Here is a 19939-nt window from a genome sequence, read left to right as displayed (position 1 = left end):
CCTAAGACAAAAGTTTATGGGAGGCAGATACAAAGATTGGGTCAGTATATTAATCAGATAGATAAAAAGATCAACTTGTCAAGAAAGTTAATTAGTATCAGTCACTAAATACTGACAAACAGTGTTCATATCTCACAGGCTATAAAACAGCACAGCATATTCAAATTAAGGACTATTTGGAAGACTCTTTTACAGGTGTTTCTATCATTGTTGATATTCTAAATTTTCAGCCTTATTAATATATACGATCAAAATGCAGGCCATGATTCGGTCGTAGATTATCTGTGAGCAAAGACTGAAAGCAAAGAAGATAATGGTTTTCACTAGATTAGTTATGACTCCTTTATATAGTGCCATCATTCTTTTGGGGGTCTTTTTTATTTTATTTTTATTCATTTTACATACCAACCACAGTAAGGCCTACCTCACTCCCTCCTACTACCCCTTCCACCCCACAAACCACCCGCATCCACTTCTTAGAAAGGGTAAGGCCTCCCTTGAGGAGTCAACAAAGGTTGGTGCATTAAGTTGAGGCAGGACCTAAAGACCACCTACTCTTACGTATAACCCCAGTAACACAGACAATAAGAGCATCAATAAATAAATGGGACCTCCTGAAACTGAGAAGCTTCTGTAAAGCAAATGACACAGTCAATAAGACAAAAAGGCATCCTAATGAATGGAAAAAATCTTCACCAACCCCACATCAGACAAAGGACTGATCTCCAAAATATATGAATAACTCAAGAAATTAGACATTAAAATTCTAAATAACCCAATTAAAATGTGGTGTACTGAACTAAACAGAGAATTCTTATCAGGATAATTTCAAATGGTTAAAGATACTTAAGGATGTGTTCTTTGTCCTTAGCTATCAGGGAAATGCAAATCAAAACAACTTTGAGATACCATCTTACAACTGTCAGAATGGCTAAGATCAAAAACACTAATGATAGCTTATGTTGGAGAAGTTGTGGAGCAAGGGGAACACTCATCCATTGTTGGTGGAAATGCAAACTTGTGCAACCACTATGGAAATCAGTGTGGCGGTTCCTCAGAAAACTGGGAATCAACCTACCTCAGGATCCAGCAATTCCACTCTTGGGAATATACCCAAGAGATGCCCTATCATACTACAAGAGCATTTGTTCAACTATGTTCATAGCAACATTATTTGTAATAGTCAGGACCTGGAAACAACCCAGGTGCTCCTTAATGGAAGAATGAATAAAGAAAGTGTGGCACATCTACACATTAGAGTACTACTCAGCAGTAAAAAATAATAACATTTTGAATTTTGCATGCAAATTGATGGCATTAGAAAACATCATCCTGAGTGAGGTAACCCAGATCCAAAAAACAAATATGGTATGTACTCACTCATAAGTGGAAACTAGTCATAAACAAAGGTCAATGAGCCTATAGTTCAGGATTCCAGAGAAACTAATAAGGTGAACCCAAAGAAAATCACATATAGACCCATCTGGAAATTGGAATCAGACAAAAATTTTGGAGTGGGAGGGAGGTGGGGGGAGAAGGGGGTGGAGGAGAACTTGAGGGAATGGGATGGTCGAGATGGAGGAAGGACAGATATTAGAGCAAGGAAAGAGATATCTTGATTGAGGGAGCCATTATGGAGTTAGCAAGAAACCTGGCTCTAGAAAAATGCCCAAGAACCCCCAAGGACGAACCCAGCTGAGACCCTAAGCAATAGAGGAGAGAATGTCTGAACTGACCTTACCCTGTAGTCAGACTGTTTTCAAAAGAGTCATATACTTTCTTATTCTTTGAATAGAGGCCTTGAAAGGGGAAGATTTTGTAAACGTGAAAATATTTGGATGATGCTTCACATCCCAATTTTGTACTCATTAACCATATTTCAATGACATTATTGAAAGTATGGGATTTAAGTAATGTGTTGATGCTACAACAAAATGTTCACAATTAAGCTTTAAGCTTCTCCATGGATTTAATCTTATGAGATTACAAATGTAATCTGCCAGGTCCCACAGATGTGAGTCCGCTCCACCTTGACTAAAGTTCACAGAGTTTTACATTATTCTTGCTCTCTCAAAGTTGTTGACAACAGATGCGGCTACAAACAAGAGTACAGTGTGGTTAATTAGTATTTTGAGTATATTAAATATATAGATCCATTTCTCCTTGACCAAAGATCAGAGAATTCAAATCTATTCCTGTTCTTTCAAGAGGATTGGCAGGAGGTTCCTGGGAGTGATTGCCTGCAGTATACATGGTCTATTCCTTATATCATGTTAGTAAAGTCTGTTGCCTCCCCTTTCCCCTTTGGGAATGAGGTATATAAGCATATGGAAAATAAATGCAGGCAGATTCAGTATTCTCTGAATCTCCCTCCCAGTGCTATTCCAGGTTTCTGTCTTTTATTTCTCTCAAATCCATGTTCCTTTTACTTAATAACTCTAATCCTCAACCCCCTACTTTGGAACATGCATGCTCTGTCGAGACTGACTCTGACATATGTCACCCTAACATGTGGTTTATGACAGATGTCACCTCAATGTGGCTCCTTACTACAGCAATCAACAAGAAAATATTTCTAACTAGACCACCGTGATGCCTTTAAGCAATGTTCTGTCTTTTCTTGTGATTATAATACAGTAACGGATAAATGAGGACCTTAATTTATTCTAAGTCTCATATTTGAACCTCTTGTTATTAGTGCCTTGTATGTATTAATCAACACCATGAGTATTTTTATTCTATTAGTATCTATCAGTTAAATTCCCAGTGATAGAAGATTTTTCTTAATACAATAATCACTCTCTTTGGTGACAAAATCATCCACATGAACTGAAAATATTTGATGCTATATATGAAGCAATATAAAATGCATGGTGGGTAGTCATTTACTAATGAATTCATTTATGTACAGATGAATTTGCTTGGTTTTAGTGGTTATAACAGGTAATGCTAAGAGACTTAAACACATTGTAATTATAAATAATGCTCAGGCTTGGCCTCTAACAAGAGGTAAATTCTTTCATTTTATCTAAAATATTATTTATTGATTAAACACATTTTTAAGACAGGTTCTTACTTTTGTAGCCCTGACTGTCCTGTGACTTCCTTTGTAGACAAGATAGGCCTCAAACTTAAAGAGTGGCATTTGCCTAAATGCTGGAATAAAAATCATGCATAACTATGTCTAGTAATACCTTAATTTAAATGAAGTTTTATCTTACAAAGGTTTGCCTTTAGCAGGTTTTTCATTTTACCATAGAATCCCAATATAATGTTCTTTTAGAAACCTATTTCAATTAAATGTACTTGCTTACTTGTGTGGAGGAACATGCTACAGGAATGTGTGGAAGTAAGAGGCCAACTTATTAGAGGCTTGGTTCTCTCATATCACCAAAAGATGGTGCTAGTGTCCTTAACTACCTTACCTGCTGAGTTCCTGGATTGTTGCTTTTATGGGGAAATTCTTGATTATCTTTAATGCACAAAGCCCAGCTTTGTACAAAATAGAAAGTTTTAAATAAAAATGGATATAAGGATAATACACAACTTGGCTAATTGTTGTTTTCTGCTATGGATATAAGCTTAAGACTGTAAGACAGTTTGCCTTTCATAAGAGCACAAGGTTGGTTTTGAGGTTTTAGACAATTTCACTAAGATTTTCCAGCTTCCCTATTGACCTAAAAACACAAGGGGAAAGATTTAAAGAATAATATTCTGTTTTCAATAAATGAGATTCTTTAACATTTCTAGAATGCCTTTTTAGAGTAAAATATTGAAGCACTACTTTTTATTCCAACATTTGGGAGTCAGAGACAGGAGGATTGCCATAAACTTGAGGCCATTCAAGACTACACAGTGAGACCCTGTCTCAAGAAAAGGAGAAAGATTAAGAAGCTATAATGGCAAAGGGACCATTTTGCCTTGCTGATTCACATAATAGATTTTATTTAGAAATTAATTAGGTAAATGACAGAGGATAAAGTTTTAGTTACCTTTATATCAACAAAATGATAGCTAATAACCTACTTGATGTCAAATATATGCAGAGATGTTGCACATTAAAATGCAGTAGTGATCATGAGTTCATTAAATTTTTCATAGAACTGTTTATAATGGAGGAGGTTTACTTAACTTTCTGAAAAATGATAACTGCTAAGGAGAAAGTAAGTCATAATAATAGTGCTGTGTGTGTGTGTGTGTGTGTGTGTGTATAAGCATGCGCACGTATGCGCGCGCACGAGGAGAGCATATATTATAGAGAGAGTATCTTAATTAGATATTTTATATATTATCTAGAATGAATGATTTCCTTGGCTTATCATCTCTTATTTTGAATTTATTTAATTTATAAATATAACAAAATTGGCAGCTGAGTATATTTTGTGAATATCACTACCAAATTTGGAAAATCTAATTGTTAAAGTATTCTCTTTTGGGAGAGAACATTTCTCCTGAAGTGTTGCTACTATTCTGTGGTTTAACTTTCCAGTTATATCAGTATTTGTTCTATAATAAAAATATATTCATTTTTGAAACTCTAATAAATGCGAAATGCCCCAATATAGCTACTGTGCACTTTCATATATGAAAATGATTCAACCGTGTTTATTCTGTGGCAAAGACTCCAGCAAGTAAGCTTATTTTAGAAGGCAAATTATTTTTTTAAAATTATTTATGATCAGAAGAAAAGTCAAAAATAACCAGCAAACTCAGTGGTGAATTTCTGTAGGACTAAATTATACAGCATACACACTTTTGCTGTCAAAGGTTCAGAATATATTGCTTTTTCTACATATATGCTCATGCTGCGATTAAAAGAACTTTGAAACCTACTTTGTGCTAAATGCAAAGGTGTGGGTGGGGTTAGGTGAAAAAGAGCTAACAAGTACAAAATCTTACCACTACTCTTTTAAATCTAATTGTTAAGTCAGTTAGAAAAAGCTTAACATGTACAATTCAAGGATTAACTCACACTGTTGTTTACTTATGTGTTCTCTAGCTGAATAAAGAAATAGCAATGGAAAACGACACTTAATTGAGTGGAAACAATTTGACGTTCAGCATCTGAAAAGCCAGAATTTATCAAAGGTGCTATTTTAAACATATGTTTAGAGTGTAGTGCATCTAAACATTTTTCTAAACAGCATAGGTCTATGAACGTTTTCCAGTTCTTTATTAAGTAACTAATTGATGTAGTCAGTTTCTATTTTACAAAGTCTTCAGACTGGAAAACAATTTCTAAGAGAAGAATTTGCTAGATTGGGACATGATGGATCATTTATGGCTTCTCCAGTTAAGGAAATATTTACAGCACTTAAGAATATAAGTATTTAGATAGACATAATAATAACAATAGAAAGCATTTGTCTATAGAAAAATTGAGAAAAGGAAAGGGAGAAGAGAATGTAATGAATATAGCCTAGCTGATAAACATTTTGTGGGCTCTTTCTCATAAGTTTTACCCATACTCAGTGTACATGGCATTTTCTTAAAGATGAGACATGAGTAGAGAAAATGAAAACACAGAGATTTAGAAACCAGAGAGGTGACAGACATAACTGTGGGTGTTAAGAATAAATGAACTGGTAGAAATGGAAAAGTGCATTCTGTATACTAGATTTTCTAATTCATAGTTTCTTCCTACAAAACAAATGCTCACTTCAGGAGAAAAATAGCCAGCTACAATCCATTTGGTAGTTTTAGAGAATACCATTTTGTGTATATGAACAATATTTACATTAGGATATTCATCCAGAGTAGTTTAATATTTTGTGAAAGATGGTTTGGAACAAATCTTTAATGCTGCTATTTTAAAGTTAAAATATTTAATTTATTTGATTTTAGGTAGAAAATCACCTGCCACAAATCTTTCATTCAATAAATGTTTACATTAACCTTTAGTATTTTGATGTTTAACAGGGCTTGATATTAAGATGGTACCTATTTAGACACATCTATAGAAGTATACTGAGTTTCAGGTTATTTAATTTCAGTACAGTTCTTACTTCTAATAGAATATAGAGATTGCTACTTTCATTTTAAAAGACAAATAAAAGACACCAAAAAGATTTTGTGGCTCTCTTAGCTTTGATGTTTTTTTAATTGCTTTGAAGAGACACTATGACCATAGCAACTCTTACAAAGAAAACATGTAATTGAGGTGATGGCTTACAGTTTCACAGGTTCAGTCCAATATTATCATGATGGTGTTGACTATATTTTGACCAGAAGGCAGCAGCAAGTTGACTGTCGCAGTGAGTCAAGCTTGAGAAAAAATACCTCAAAGCCTGTCCCCACAGTGAGACACTTTCTTCAATAAGACCATGCCTACTCCGACAAGGTCACACCTTTCAATAGCACCACTCCTTTTGGGGGACTTTTTTTTCAAACCACAACAGTGGCACTTTACGGTTTGTTTGAACAACATTTCTGATGCCTCTTATACTTGTGGTCTAATGTGACAGCAAGGTCCCTTTTATTTTCTTATTCAGAGCTACTCCTAAAATATATTAAGTCTCCAAGATCTGTACATGACTTCTTATAAATGATCTGTCCAATTGGAAATATATTGCTAGATATAAGATTTAGCATCTAGAGCAAATTTCTTTTAACTCATATCTTCCTTGCCCTTCTCTGGCAGCTTTTGTTTACTTTTTGTTTTGTGTGTTAGTTTTCTCCAAGCCTGTCTTTGATATCTGTTTTATCTTGATTTTACCTGTAAGAAAATAATGGCAAGAAGAGGTAGAGAGCATTGCCAGAGTCACTGCTGTAGGCCTAGGTAACAACATGCATATCATAATTTTGAAATTACATCTTTTAATGACATTTACTTTTAACATTTATATGCTCTACTTTCATTCTCTATGGCATTTCTCTCTTTGATATCTTCTGAAAACTTAGTTTATTTGACAAATGAGATGCAGTGTTTACCTCGCCTTGATTAGACAGAGGAAGATTCCTGTCAGTATCAAAACCATATGCAGAATTATGGCAAGGTTGAAGTTCTGGCATATTTCTCTCTTCTCTGGCACATAAAAACAAAAACACAATTCAGTTATGATAAGGCATTTGCATAACTAGTTATACAAATGTCTTAATAAATGTTTTTATAATACACAATGAACATTCCCATTTTAAGACTGTATTCAAGAAAAAGAATTGATAAAAGCTGCAATCTATCAAATATGATTTATGACTAACGTGATTTACTTTATCTGATTTTATACAACATTTCAATGTAAAAACTTTCAAGCATAGAGCTGTCAAAAAGAATTTCAGCAAATATCCATATATCTCCCATATTGATTCAACCATTACCATTTTATTGCATATATTAATATATACATATTTATAAATCATTTCCTATCCAACCATTAATCTATGTTACTTATTATGCAATTGAAAGTAAATTTTAGAAAGCAGTATATTACACAAAGAATTTCATTGTCTCATTTTAATGTTATATAAAGCCTGCTAGTTAGGTGTTTTAAATTCAATTTACAGATAAAAAACTTAGGCTAAGACAATTTAAGGAAACTCTCCTAGACTACCTACTTAAATAAACGCTGATTGGCCAGGCAGGAGGTAAAGGTGGGAAAACCAGACAGGAAGTAGAAATGATGTAATGAGAACAGGAGAATTCTGGGAAGGAGGAAGTTGATTCCTCCCACTCCTGCCCAGACCACAGAAGTAGCAGGATGTGATCTGCCCCACTGTAGAAAGGTACTGAGCCACATGGCTAACATAGATCAGAAAAATGGGTTAATCAAAATGTGAGAGTTAGCCAGTGAGAGGCTAGAGCTAATGGGCCAATCAGCTTTATAACTTTAAAAGATCTCTGTGTTATGTCTTTGGGGCTTGCTGGCTGTGGGGTACCGGGCAGGACAGAAACCCAAAAAAGCAGGCCTGGCCCCTTTGTGTTACAAAAACCAGTCCTTATCAATATGAGGCAAACAGTACCATTTAGTTCTCATTTAAAAATAATACTTAAAGAATCCCTGTAATGCTTGGAAGATAACATTATAATGTCACAGAGGAATGATAAAGTAAAGTAGATGGAATTTTAATTGATAGAAAATTGATAAGATTATACATTGGTATTTCAACTTCATATTTCTAGTTCAGAAGTTGAAAACTAGAAAGGATAGAGTTTGTTTTACATATAGAAATAAAGGTGGTGCATAAAAACATACCAGCTTTAACACTGTTTTAGTTAATCAGATTTCATTAGCACAGCATGGAATTATGCCAAATAACCAGACTCTGGACCACAAACTTAGCCACGTTATTTGATCTTTCTATGCCTTAGTAGTCTCATCAGTATTTTATAGGGTTGTTAATAGGACTAAATGAATTCATAGGCTTGAAACATTTGTAACTCATCTTGTCATGTATAATAAACAGACAATACCTGATTGCTGCTTTTAGTCTTATCCTCACCATCTGTGAAGTGAGTAGGTCTGATTATAAACATTGCTATTTGGTAGATGAGGAAATTAAAGCCCAAGGAGGTGAAATTAGTTAAATAAGAGAGTCTCATCAAAGTCAAGGCTATTAGATTCATCTTTTGGTATCTTGGATGTTGCTACTGGCATAAGGGAGTTGGATGGACTAGCACAACAGTGTCTGTCATTTGTTCCCACATCACCAGGGAGGAATGCAAGGGGCACACAAACACTGCCTTAGTGGAAAGAAAACCCTGAAATTGGACATTTGGTCAATTGCATTTTGTTTTTATTTAGAGAAGGGCTTTTAAATTTTTCCCTACCAAAATCCTAAATTAAATATGTGTATTTGTCAATGTTAATTTGACTTTGACCTATAATATTAATGAATAGGAAAGAAAACATACACATTGCATGCATGATAAATGGCATTCATTATATCTTGATTCATTTGCTGATCACATGAGAAACTATTTTCTCTAAAGTATTTAGAAATATTTTACCTGTGATGATCTCCATTTTTCTTTGGCTTCCCTTTACAGTAGTGGATAATCTGGATTACCACACCAACAATTAAAGCCAGTGCTATTCCAGGCAACGTTGCTACTAAAATCAGGTCCATAGTATTCCAGAGTTGTTCACATTTCTCCCCCATGTACCAGTAGTCTCCCCACTGGCCTCTGAAATTTTGACATCTAGGAAGAGATAAAATAAATATCTCACACAACAGGGGAATACATGCTACTTTATGTTGGTGAATTAGACATTTCATTGTTGCTCAACCATGAAATTTCTTCTTAAGTTCCTTCTTAAGATATTACATCATTCCATTTTTCCATTAGCGCAAGTGTTCTAAACCTACAAGTTTGAACATATTAAGTGATCATATCAAAGGTGTAGGGTTTTAGGTTTTTCTAACCAACAGCTAATGAAGATGAGGGAGTTAGCACTTGAGAATAGGAAAAGAAGAAAGCTGTCTTAAGAATGCTTTCAAAACTATATACATTTAGCTCCCTGTTCCTACCTGTGCTCTGCTTTGGCTACTCTAGCTCTATTGCTTCTGTAAATGAGTTCTACACCATCTAAACTGCCAGTTCTTTAAGGGCAGGCTGTGTACATCCCTCCCTACTCACTTCTTTAATACAAGTTATTAGACTGATTTGCTGTACCACAATAAATGGAAGAAGAAACATGAGAAGAGACTAGACTGCCAGAAAAATAAGCCTGCCCCCCATCTTTCCCAGGACTCCTGTATCTCTTTCTATTTATTTATTTATTTTTACAAAGAAGTGACTCATTTATGAACTACATACATTTTTATGTCTTGGGATGCAGCCAAATAACATGAACATGGCCCTCTGGTGCATAGACTGAAAACTGGCACTGCATACACCCACATAAATATGTCTACAGGTTTGTGAAGATTGGAGGTTGGGGTTTTTTATGCCTCCCTAACAGTGACTAAAGGAGGAGTTTGCTGGTATTAGATTACCCTATTGTCCAATAAAGGTAATTAGTAACTAAGTTACTTGTGGCCTTTTGTGTTGTTCCAACACATTAAATATTAGTGTATGGTTGACATGAAGGAACTTATTAGATGGTTATTATAATCTTTTGTAGCACTGATGATCTATGATTCTTTAAGAAAATATATTAGCCAGTTTCAAATCAGTACTAATCTACCTATAGGATGTGCCATTTAATATGTAATATTAAATGTCACACATTTAAGGAGGTCAAAGAAGAGTTTCCATATATCATATCCATCTGCATGTGTTTTTCCTAGAAAAAGACTGGTGAGAATATATTTCTTCTTTAACCTAGCAATGAATCACAAATGAATTATTTATTTTATAATAATATTTCCTTCCTTCAAAACATATGGACTATGCCCTAAACATTATTTCTAATATTTGTGATATACATTGAATAAAATGAGCAGTATGCTCAATTAACTTACAATATAGCAGAGAGAAGTAGAAAAATATAAGCAAAATTATTAATTTTGAGAAGTGCTATGGGGTTAAGTAAAGTGGAATGGGTTAAGGGAAATTGATAGTATTAATATAGTCTCCAAGTAACAATGACATTTCTGGTAAAGCTTCTGGTGAATGAGATTTAAAAATGTGGATTATATTGAGCAGTTCTTGATCAAAATATAGAATTATAATTAGATAAGAAACATTACTTTTACAGCATGATGAATGTATTTAATGATTATATATTCTCATCTTGAAAAGTACTAAGACAGTGGCTATTATGCTTTCATCAAAAAAGTGAGGTCATGAATATGATAATTAACTAGATTAAACCATGTCATACTGGATATATACTTGAAAATGTCATGCTTTTTGTAATAAATACAGGGATTCATGTGTCAAATAGATTAATTAATGAATGAATTTTTACAAAAATATTTTATTCCATAATGACAATATGAAACAAAGAATTTTATATGCTACTCAAGACCATTGTGAGAATTAAGTACAAAGAAATATTTCAAATATTTAGTATAGTAACTGTTTCTGACTTTGTTATAAAATAACATTTTATTTCTTATCCTCAACTTCATGTTGCTAAAGCTAATTTAAGCCCTCATTTTACTTAATCTATCAGCAACATTTAATACAGCTGATCACGCTCTCTTCTTTCATCACTCTCCCTTCTTTCTGACTTTCAAAACATTCTTTTATTTATGCATTTTTCTATTTAATTGTTTATCTCTAAATACCTTTCTTAGTTTATCTTCATTCCACCTGTTGCAAGGAGGCCAATTGTTGGTTCCTGGCTGCTCAGCCCCAAAATAATCACACAGTAACTGATTAATTAAATCACTGCTTGGCCCATTAGCTCTAGCTTCTAATTGGCTAACTCTTACATCTTAATTTAACCCATTTCTATTAATCTGTGTTTCGACACGTACCTGTGGCTTACCAGCTAAAGTTCCATATGGCTCTGGTGGGGCTACATGGCTTCTCTCTGACTCTGCCTCCTTTCTCCTAGCGTTTAGTTTAGTTTTCCCCACCTACCTAAGTTCTGCCCTATCAACAGGTCAAGGCATCTTCTTTATTCACTAATGGTATTCACAGCATACAGAGGGGAATCCCACATCACCCACCCACTTAAAGTGGGAGTGTTCTATGGATTACCATCAAGTTTTTTTATATTTGTATGCCTACCTTGGAGTACTTGTGGAATCTATGAAACTAGGAAAAAGACCATGGGGAGGAAAAATAAATATCTGAAGAGAATGGAATAGTAGAACACTGGTTATGTGAAGTGGGGATAAGGGTAATGGAGGTTAAGGTGCAGAAATGGATGGGAGAATAGGGCAGAGGAGAGGGTTGTAGATGGGATAAGTAACATTAAAATGTTTGAAGAACCAGGCATGGTGGTTCATGCCTTTAATTCAGCACTTGAGAGGCAGAGACAGGCTGTTTCTCTCCATGAATTTGCAGCTAAACTGGTTTATATAGTGAGTTTTACACCAGCCAGCAATACATACCGAGGTCCTGACTTAAAAAATAGAATGTTTGGAAAAGCTATAAATCCTATATTTATATGTACATACTTACACACAGAGAGAATATTTATATAAATGTTTAGTTGGAGTCACCCTAAACAGGATTATGCTATTTCTAAAAGCCAAAGGTTGCCAAGTTAAAAGGCCAGTGCCAAGTATGGGACACCTCCCCTTGGTTTGTTGGTCAAAGGTTACCCATAAATTCCTGAAAGCTATCAGTATTACACTTTGCTGACAACCAGAACTTGGTGGTAAGGCTTTATTATTGAAGAAACTATATACTTTTGTCACACAACATAGAAAAATTAAGTTAATGCTGATTGGGAAGCCTCTTTGAAGGGTTAGGTTTCATGTTGAGGGAGCTCCTTCCACTCCTTCAGCCAATAGCTGCTGAGGTACCAAACCATTAGGGGCATGGTCTCTCTCTCTCTTTAAAAAAGCTGCCACTGCCCTCCGCTTGCTCTTTTGGTGTGGTGGTACACACCTTTAATTCCAACACTTGAGAGGCAGAGGTAGATTGACTTCTTTGATTTCAAGGGGCTGAGGTAGATTGACCTCTTTGACTTCAAGGTGTGGTAGCACACGCCTTTAATCCCAAAGCTTGGGAGGCAGAGGCAGACAAACCCCTGTGACTTCAAGTTGTGGTAGCACACACCTTTAATCTTAATGCCTGGGGGGCAGAGGCAGAGAGATCTCTGAGTTCAAGGTGTGGTAGCACACACCTTTAATCCCAGTAGTTGGGAGGCAGAGACAGGCAGATCTCTGTGAGTTCAACGACAGCCTGGTCTACAGAGTTATTCCAGGATAGAGATATACAGAGAACCTGTCTCAAAAAGTAAAAGTAAAAATAAAAGAAATAGAGGTTAAAATAAAGCTGCATAAAGATGGAAAATATACAGAGAATCTTGATACTGTATGATATTATGCTCTCTTTGAATTGTTTGAATGCTGAGGAAGGAGCAACAGCTGCTAAAGGATATTTGCTTATAAATGCTGCTGAATTAATCCAAGACAGGTATTTTAAAAATACCTTGACTTCAAAATTGAAGTCAAAAGGTAAGTTACATTGGAGAAGAGATTCTGCTTTTGTTTCTGCAGAAAATGAGAGGCTGTGGATTCATTCTGAGTTAAGAAAAATCGAGTTTGATCAAGGAAGACCACCTGAAAAATCTCCAATAGGAACAGATGGCCCAGATGTCTGAGTTCTACATCGAGAACAGATTCAAGACTGCTGCCTGAGATGATCAAGACTCACAGGATACTCCAGTCAGTATTTGATTGTAATTCTAAATTTTCTTTAGGTCCCCATAAGATTATCAGCACCCCCCAACCAGCAGGAAGTAGCCTGGAATACTACGTCCCCATTTCCAAAAAATGGACTATGGATATTTTCCTTTGTTTAAAAAAAGGGGGGGGGAGGGTTGGTGCAGGAGAATTGCCTGTATTTTGTCAATCACGTTTTAAATAAATGCTGATTGGCCAGGCAGGAAGTATAGGCAGGTCAACCAGACAGGAAGTAGAGGTGGGGCAATGAGAAGAGGAGAATGCTAGGAAGGAGGAAGCCCATTCCTCCTACTCCTGCCCAGACTCCAAAGAAGCAACATGTGATCTGCCCCACTGTGAAAGGTTCTGAGCCTCATGGCTAAAATAGATCAGAATAATGGGTTAATATAAGTTACAAGAGCTAATAAGTAGCCTGAGATAATGGGCCAATCAGTCTATAATCTTATGGAGTCTTCTGTATGATTTTCTTTGGGGCTTGCCAGCTGTGGGGTACCAGGCAGGACATTAACCCCAACAAGCCAGCCCTCATGTTAGTTTCATGGTACCAGAATGTACTATGTAAACTGCTGTTGGGGAAGGGGGTCATCACAAAAATAACAGGTGTGACAAGATATGCCAGTGGGTGTGATAGTGGCATGGATGTTATGGAGTAAATGCACCACTTTTAATTGTATTTATTAATTGTATTTATTTAACTGTATTTATTAATTGTATTTATTAAGGTGGAGACACATGCTAAATATTATAAATCTGTTTGGGGAGCTCAAAGTCCCATGTTGAATCTACTATTACCATTTTTGCTAAATTGATACAGTATCAAACTGCCCTCTAAATTAGTATCTCTCCACACAGAAATTTGTGTGCTTCTCACTTACCAATTATACATCAGACAGTGGGTTATTATCTACGGTATACAAAAAACTAAAACCCAAACAATCAAGAAAACAAACTTTAAACTCGGGTACAAAACTATACAAAAACTTCTCAAAAGATGAAGTGTAACTGACTCAAAAACACTTGAAGAAATATTCATCATCTATAGCCATCAAGAAAATTCAAATTAAAACTACTTTGAGATTCCATCTTACCCCAGTCATAATGGCCAAGATCAATAACACTAATAACAGTACATGCTGTTGAGGATTCAAGAAGAGGGGAACATTTATTACTTCTTAGTGGAAATGTACATTTATGCAACCACTTTGCAAATTAGTGTGGTGGTTCCTCAAGAACTTGGGTATCAGTCTTCCTCAAGATTCACTCATGTACACATACTCAAAAGATTCTATGGCCTATTATAGAGATATTTGTGCATCCATGTTTGTTACTACTCTACTTAAAATAGCCAGGAATTGAAAACATCATATATGTCCATCAACAAATGTACAGTTACACAATTGAATATTATTCTACTGTTAAAAAATAAGTCACGAAATTTTTAGGTAAATAGATGAAGCTAGAAGAAAAATCATCTAGGGTGCAGTAAGCCAGACTCCCAAGACAACTATTTTTAGAAATGCTTCTTAGCAATTTGAATTTCCTTTGAGAACTCTGCTCAGTTCCTTAGTTTACTTTTAATTGAGTTTAATTTCTTTTTAGTGTTTAAACTTTTTTTTATTTTCATGAACATGCTAGACACTAATCTAGCAAATGCATACAAAGCAAATTTTTGTTTTCTATTCAGTTGGCTAGCAATAGTCATTTCTTTGAGCCATTTATTTGACTGTGAATACCCACATGGCTGCAGATGAAGGAAGAAGGAAATTGAAAAATTGAATTATAATTTGAAGGTGGCTCATGATTGTAGTCCCAGAACTCTGGAGGCAGAAATAGAAAGATCATAAGCTCAAGGCTTTTCTGAGGTATATAGCTAGATTCTCCCAAACAAATAAATAAGAAAAGATCCCCCTTTCAGTTTCTTACATAACTAAGAAAGTGGTAAACAGCCGGGCGGTGGTGGCGCACGCCTTTAATCCCAGCACTCGGGAGGCAGAGGCAGGTGGATCTCTGAGTTCGAGGCCAGCCTGGTCTACAAGAGCTAGTTCCAGGACAGGCTCTAGAAACTACAGGGAAACCCTGTCTCGAAAAAAAAAAAGTGGTAAATGAAGAAGCTAAAAATTTAAAATATAGAGGAAGGGAGGATATTATGCAAGAATTGAGCATTCAGTGGCAATTTGTGCTCAAATCTTCAAGGGCGTGATAAAGCTATATTTATAGCTGCAAAGAAAAATAGCTGTTACAAAATGCTCCTTGATAATGTGCCATCATTTTCCCTCTCTTTCTTTAATCCTGATAGCCAGAATATTTGTTGTGTGGGTGAAGCTACTGGGGGCCTGGGAAAGATCAAATTGGCCAAGACAAGGTGCAACTTGCCACAAGACTTGATAGGAAAAGAAGAAAATAAGAATAGAAGGGAGATAAAAAGAAATAAAGATCAGTTAAGATAACAAGAAAGCAGATGTGTTATGATTTACTTTCTGCTGGTAGTCCAAAATGTGATGTTGGTACTTTTATGGAAGGAACTTAGGTCTAAAAAACAGTTCTAAATGTTTGCTCTTCTTCCCACAGAGGAAAAAGAGCTTCCACATTCTAGCACTGATGGATGCTCTGCCTGGCTTTCTCTGACTTAACATGATTAAGAATGGGGCCATGGTTGCTTCAAATTGATGGCTGTTCGGGACTAGAGGTTTCACATGATAGTGATGAAAGTGCTCCTGTCCTTGAGAACTAGGATGGATATTCTGTAAAGGAGGACATTCCAAACTTCAGTGGGAGAATTTAAACCCAAGCATAAGATAGGCAGTTCTGACCAGGCAGTGGTGGCTCACAGTTTTAATCCCAGCACTCAGAAGGCAGAGGCAGGCAGATCTCTGTGAGTTCGAGGCCAGTCTGGTTGTTAACAAGAGCTAGTTCCAGGACAGGCCCCCAAACTACAGAGAAACCCTATCTTGAAAAACAAATCAACAAACATCAAACAAACAAAAAAGATAGCCAGGATAGCCAGTTCTGGCATTGATAGCGAAAGCAATGCAGCCCCTGCTACCAGGTAGCATGAGCTTTCAGGTATTCAGCTCAGATTGGAGATACCATAAAATAGAATGTTCTGGAGTGTTATAAACTGCTCACCATATCATCCATAGTCCTGTATTCCCAGTGAAAACTATTACTGCATCTTTGAGACTAATTCTTGACTATTGGGAATTAAGTATAGTATCTAACATTTCTTGAGTACTGGGAAAAAATTCCTTCCCTTGGCTTTTTTAGCACTCCTTTGAATAAAACTTTTAACATTGAGTTATTTTCATTTGGAAAGGAAGAATACAGGTTCATATTTGATATTAAATATTATCTTGTTCCATCATACATACAAAGTTACACACATGAAAGTATGTATGTATTTATGTATGTATGTATGTATGCATATCCTAACTAATAAAGACTATACTCTGTCACAAAACATATAAGCTATTCTTTCAGGGATTATTTATATAGTTTTTTATTAATACATTGTGAATTCACTTAGTTACACAGAAAGTTATGGGTTGCCTACTTTAGGATTCAAGGTCTTGGGAAATTTACACGATTCCTATGAGAAGTGTATTCATCAGGTATGACCAGCTAAATTTCAGACAACATGCAACATTACACATAAACCTTCTTATTCCCAGGATACTATGAGTTTTACAGGCTTTTGTTTGGCTCCTAGGCTATCTATGACCTTCAAAAATTCCTCACCTAGTTCACTATCCAATCTCAGGCTTTGGGAATTGCTGGGTATGCAGCTAGAGGTCAACTGTTCAGCAGCTGGCATGGATTAGACTTCATGGTAAGGATAAGAACAAGAGGTACACTTGGCTTTTTAGTAATAGTTGAGAAAAGTAACATACCTTTTCAGAACTGGAATTTCTAACAGTGTGAAAAGCCTACTAGACACTGAGACTTTTTTATCCACAGTGTGAACCATTCTACTCATGAAAGAGGTGAGTAAATGCCTTATTTCATCAGCTCCAATATACTATAAGCTAGATCTCTAAATAAGTTGTAGCCATATCCATAAAAGGTAAGTGTCCTTTTCAGTAGTTATTGACTCCCAAGATACAATTGTTACCTATGAAACTGTCTCACTGCCCACTTCTTGATGTGGGATTCCCCTCTGTATGCTGTGAATAAAATACCATTGGTTAATAAAGAAACTGTCTTGAGCCTGTGATAGGGTAGAACTTAGGCGGGGAAAACTAAACTGAATGCTGGGAGAAAGAAGGGAAGAGTTAGAGAGAAGCTATGTAGCCCCCCAGAGACAGACACACTAAAACTTTGCTGGTAGGCTACAACCTCATGGTGGTGCACAGATTAATTGAGATGGATTAAATTAAAATGCAATTAAGTTAAGTTAAATTAAGTTAGCCAATAAGAAGCTAAAGCTAATGGGCCAAGTAGTGTTTTAAATAATATAGTTTCTATGTGATTATTTCTTGTCTAAACTGCCAGGCAGCTGGGAAACAAACAAGCAGCCTCCTCCAACACCTCCTGGTAGCCCTAGTACCTATGGTCTGAAAAAAATTAAGAAGGGTTGGCCCCTTAACCAGGAAGTGCTTGATATACAGAAGGTTGACCAGTGGGAAGTTAAGCAACTGGACTGACACTATAACACAACTCATTATTGATGCTACTATTTTAAGAGTAAAACAACAGAGCAGAACAGCTAATGGCCATAGTTGTATGGCCAAGGTAGTATTTATGGTGGTATCACAAGGGCCTGGGCTTAGAGCAATGGTTATTGTAATAGCAGTTGGACAATGGACAGAGGTGTCACACTTTGGATGGCACAATGGCATATGAAACAGTGCAACTACACTTCCAGGTTCAGAGGTCTTTAAAATGTAACTATGGCATATTGGTACCTGTGTCAGCTCACAACTGTCTATAACTCCAGTTCCAGGGATTCTGTTGCCCTCACACAAACATGTATGCAGGAAAAACATTAATGCAAATAAAAATAAATAAATCCTCTACAATAAAGGATAAATAAATAAAACCTCCTCCCCTTACATCTTCCCTTTCCCCCCACATCCATAGTCCCAATTTTCTCAGATCTTGTCTATTTCCCATTCCCAGGGGGATCTATATATGCTTCTTTTAGGGTTCTCCTTGTTAATTAGCTTCTTTGGGGGTCATGGAATATAGGCTCATTATCCTTTGCTTTACAGCTGGTATTCACTTATGAGTGAGTACATACCATGCTCATCTTTCTGTGTCTGGGTTACCTCACTCAATATGTTTTTATCTAGATACATTCATTTGCCTGCAAATTTCAAGATGTACTTACTTTTTTTTACCACTGTGTAGTATTCCATTGTGTAAATGTACCACATTTTCTTTATCCATTCTTTGGTTGAGGGGCATCAAGGTTGCTATCAGGTTCTGACTATTATGAAAAATGCTACTATGAACATAGTTGAACACATGCCCTTGTGGTATGATTTAGCATCCTTTGGGTATATACCCAAAAGTAGTATTGCTGAGTCTTGAGGTAGATTGTTTCCTTATTTTCTGAGAAATCATCATACTGATTTCCAAAGCAGCTGTACAGGTTTGCACTTCCACCAACAATGCAGGTGTGTTCTTTTTACCCCATATTCTCTCCAGCATAAGCTGGCCATTCTGACAGGAGTAAGATGGATTCTCAGAGTTGTTTTGATTTGTATTTCTCTGATGGCTAAGAATGCTGAACATTTCATTAAGTATCTTTCATCCCTTTGAGATTTGTCTGTTGAGAGCTCTCTGTTTAGATCTGTAACTTTTTATTGGATTATTTGTTCTTTTCATGACCAATTTCTTGAATTCTTTGTATATTTTGGAGATCAATCAATCCCCTGTCCCATGTGGGGTTAGTGAAGATATTTTCCCATTCTGTAGGCTGCCATTTTGTCTTGTTGACCATGTCCTTTGCTTTACAGAAGCTTCTCAGTTTCAGGAGGTCCCATTTATTAATTGTTTCTCTCAGTGTCTGTTCTACTGGGGTTATATTTCAGAAGTGGTCTCCTGTGTCAGTGTTCAAGTGTACTTCCCACTTTTGCTTCTATGGAGTTCAGTGTGGTTGGTTTAATGTTGAGGTCTTTGACCTATTTGGACTTGAGTTTTGTGGATGGTGATATATATGGATCTATTTTCGTTCTTCAACATGTTGATATCCAGTTATGCCAGCACCAGTTGTTGAATATGCTTTCTTTTATCCATTTTATATTGTTTTTGCTTCTTTGTCAAATAATAAGGCATTCATAGGTGTATGAATTGATATCCAGGTCTTTTATTCAGTTTCTTTGGTCCTCCTGTCTGTTTTTATGCCAAAACCAGGCTGTTTTCAATACTGTAGCTCTGGAGTAGAATTTGAAGTCAGGGATTGTGATGCCTCCAGAAATTTCCTTATTGTTCAAAATTGTTTTGGCTATCCTGCTTTTTTTGTTGTTGTAGTTTTTCCATATGAAGTTGAGTATTTTTCTTTCAAGGTTTGCGAAGAATTTTGCTGAAATTTTGATGGGCATTTCAATGAATCTGTCGATTGCTTTTGGTAAGAGTGCCAGTTTTACTATGTTAATTCTTCCTACCCAAGAGCAAGGGAGATCTTTCCACTTTCTGGTGTCTTCATGTTTTCTTTAATGATTTGAAGTTCTTTTCATACAGCTCTTTT

General features: G+C 35.9%; 1 pseudogene; it reads right to left on the bottom strand.

Annotated features, from left to right (window-relative positions):
* The window catches only part of LOC121677024, a 63812-nt pseudogene that overhangs the window by 33391 nt on the left and 10482 nt on the right, over window positions 1-19939 (bottom strand).

This window comes from Arvicola amphibius, chromosome X, assembly GCF_903992535.2.
Source record: "Arvicola amphibius chromosome X, mArvAmp1.2, whole genome shotgun sequence".
Lineage (NCBI taxonomy): Eukaryota > Metazoa > Chordata > Mammalia > Rodentia > Cricetidae > Arvicola > Arvicola amphibius.
The sequence above is the reverse complement of the archived record's forward strand: the minus strand, read 5'-3'. Positions and strand labels throughout refer to the sequence as shown.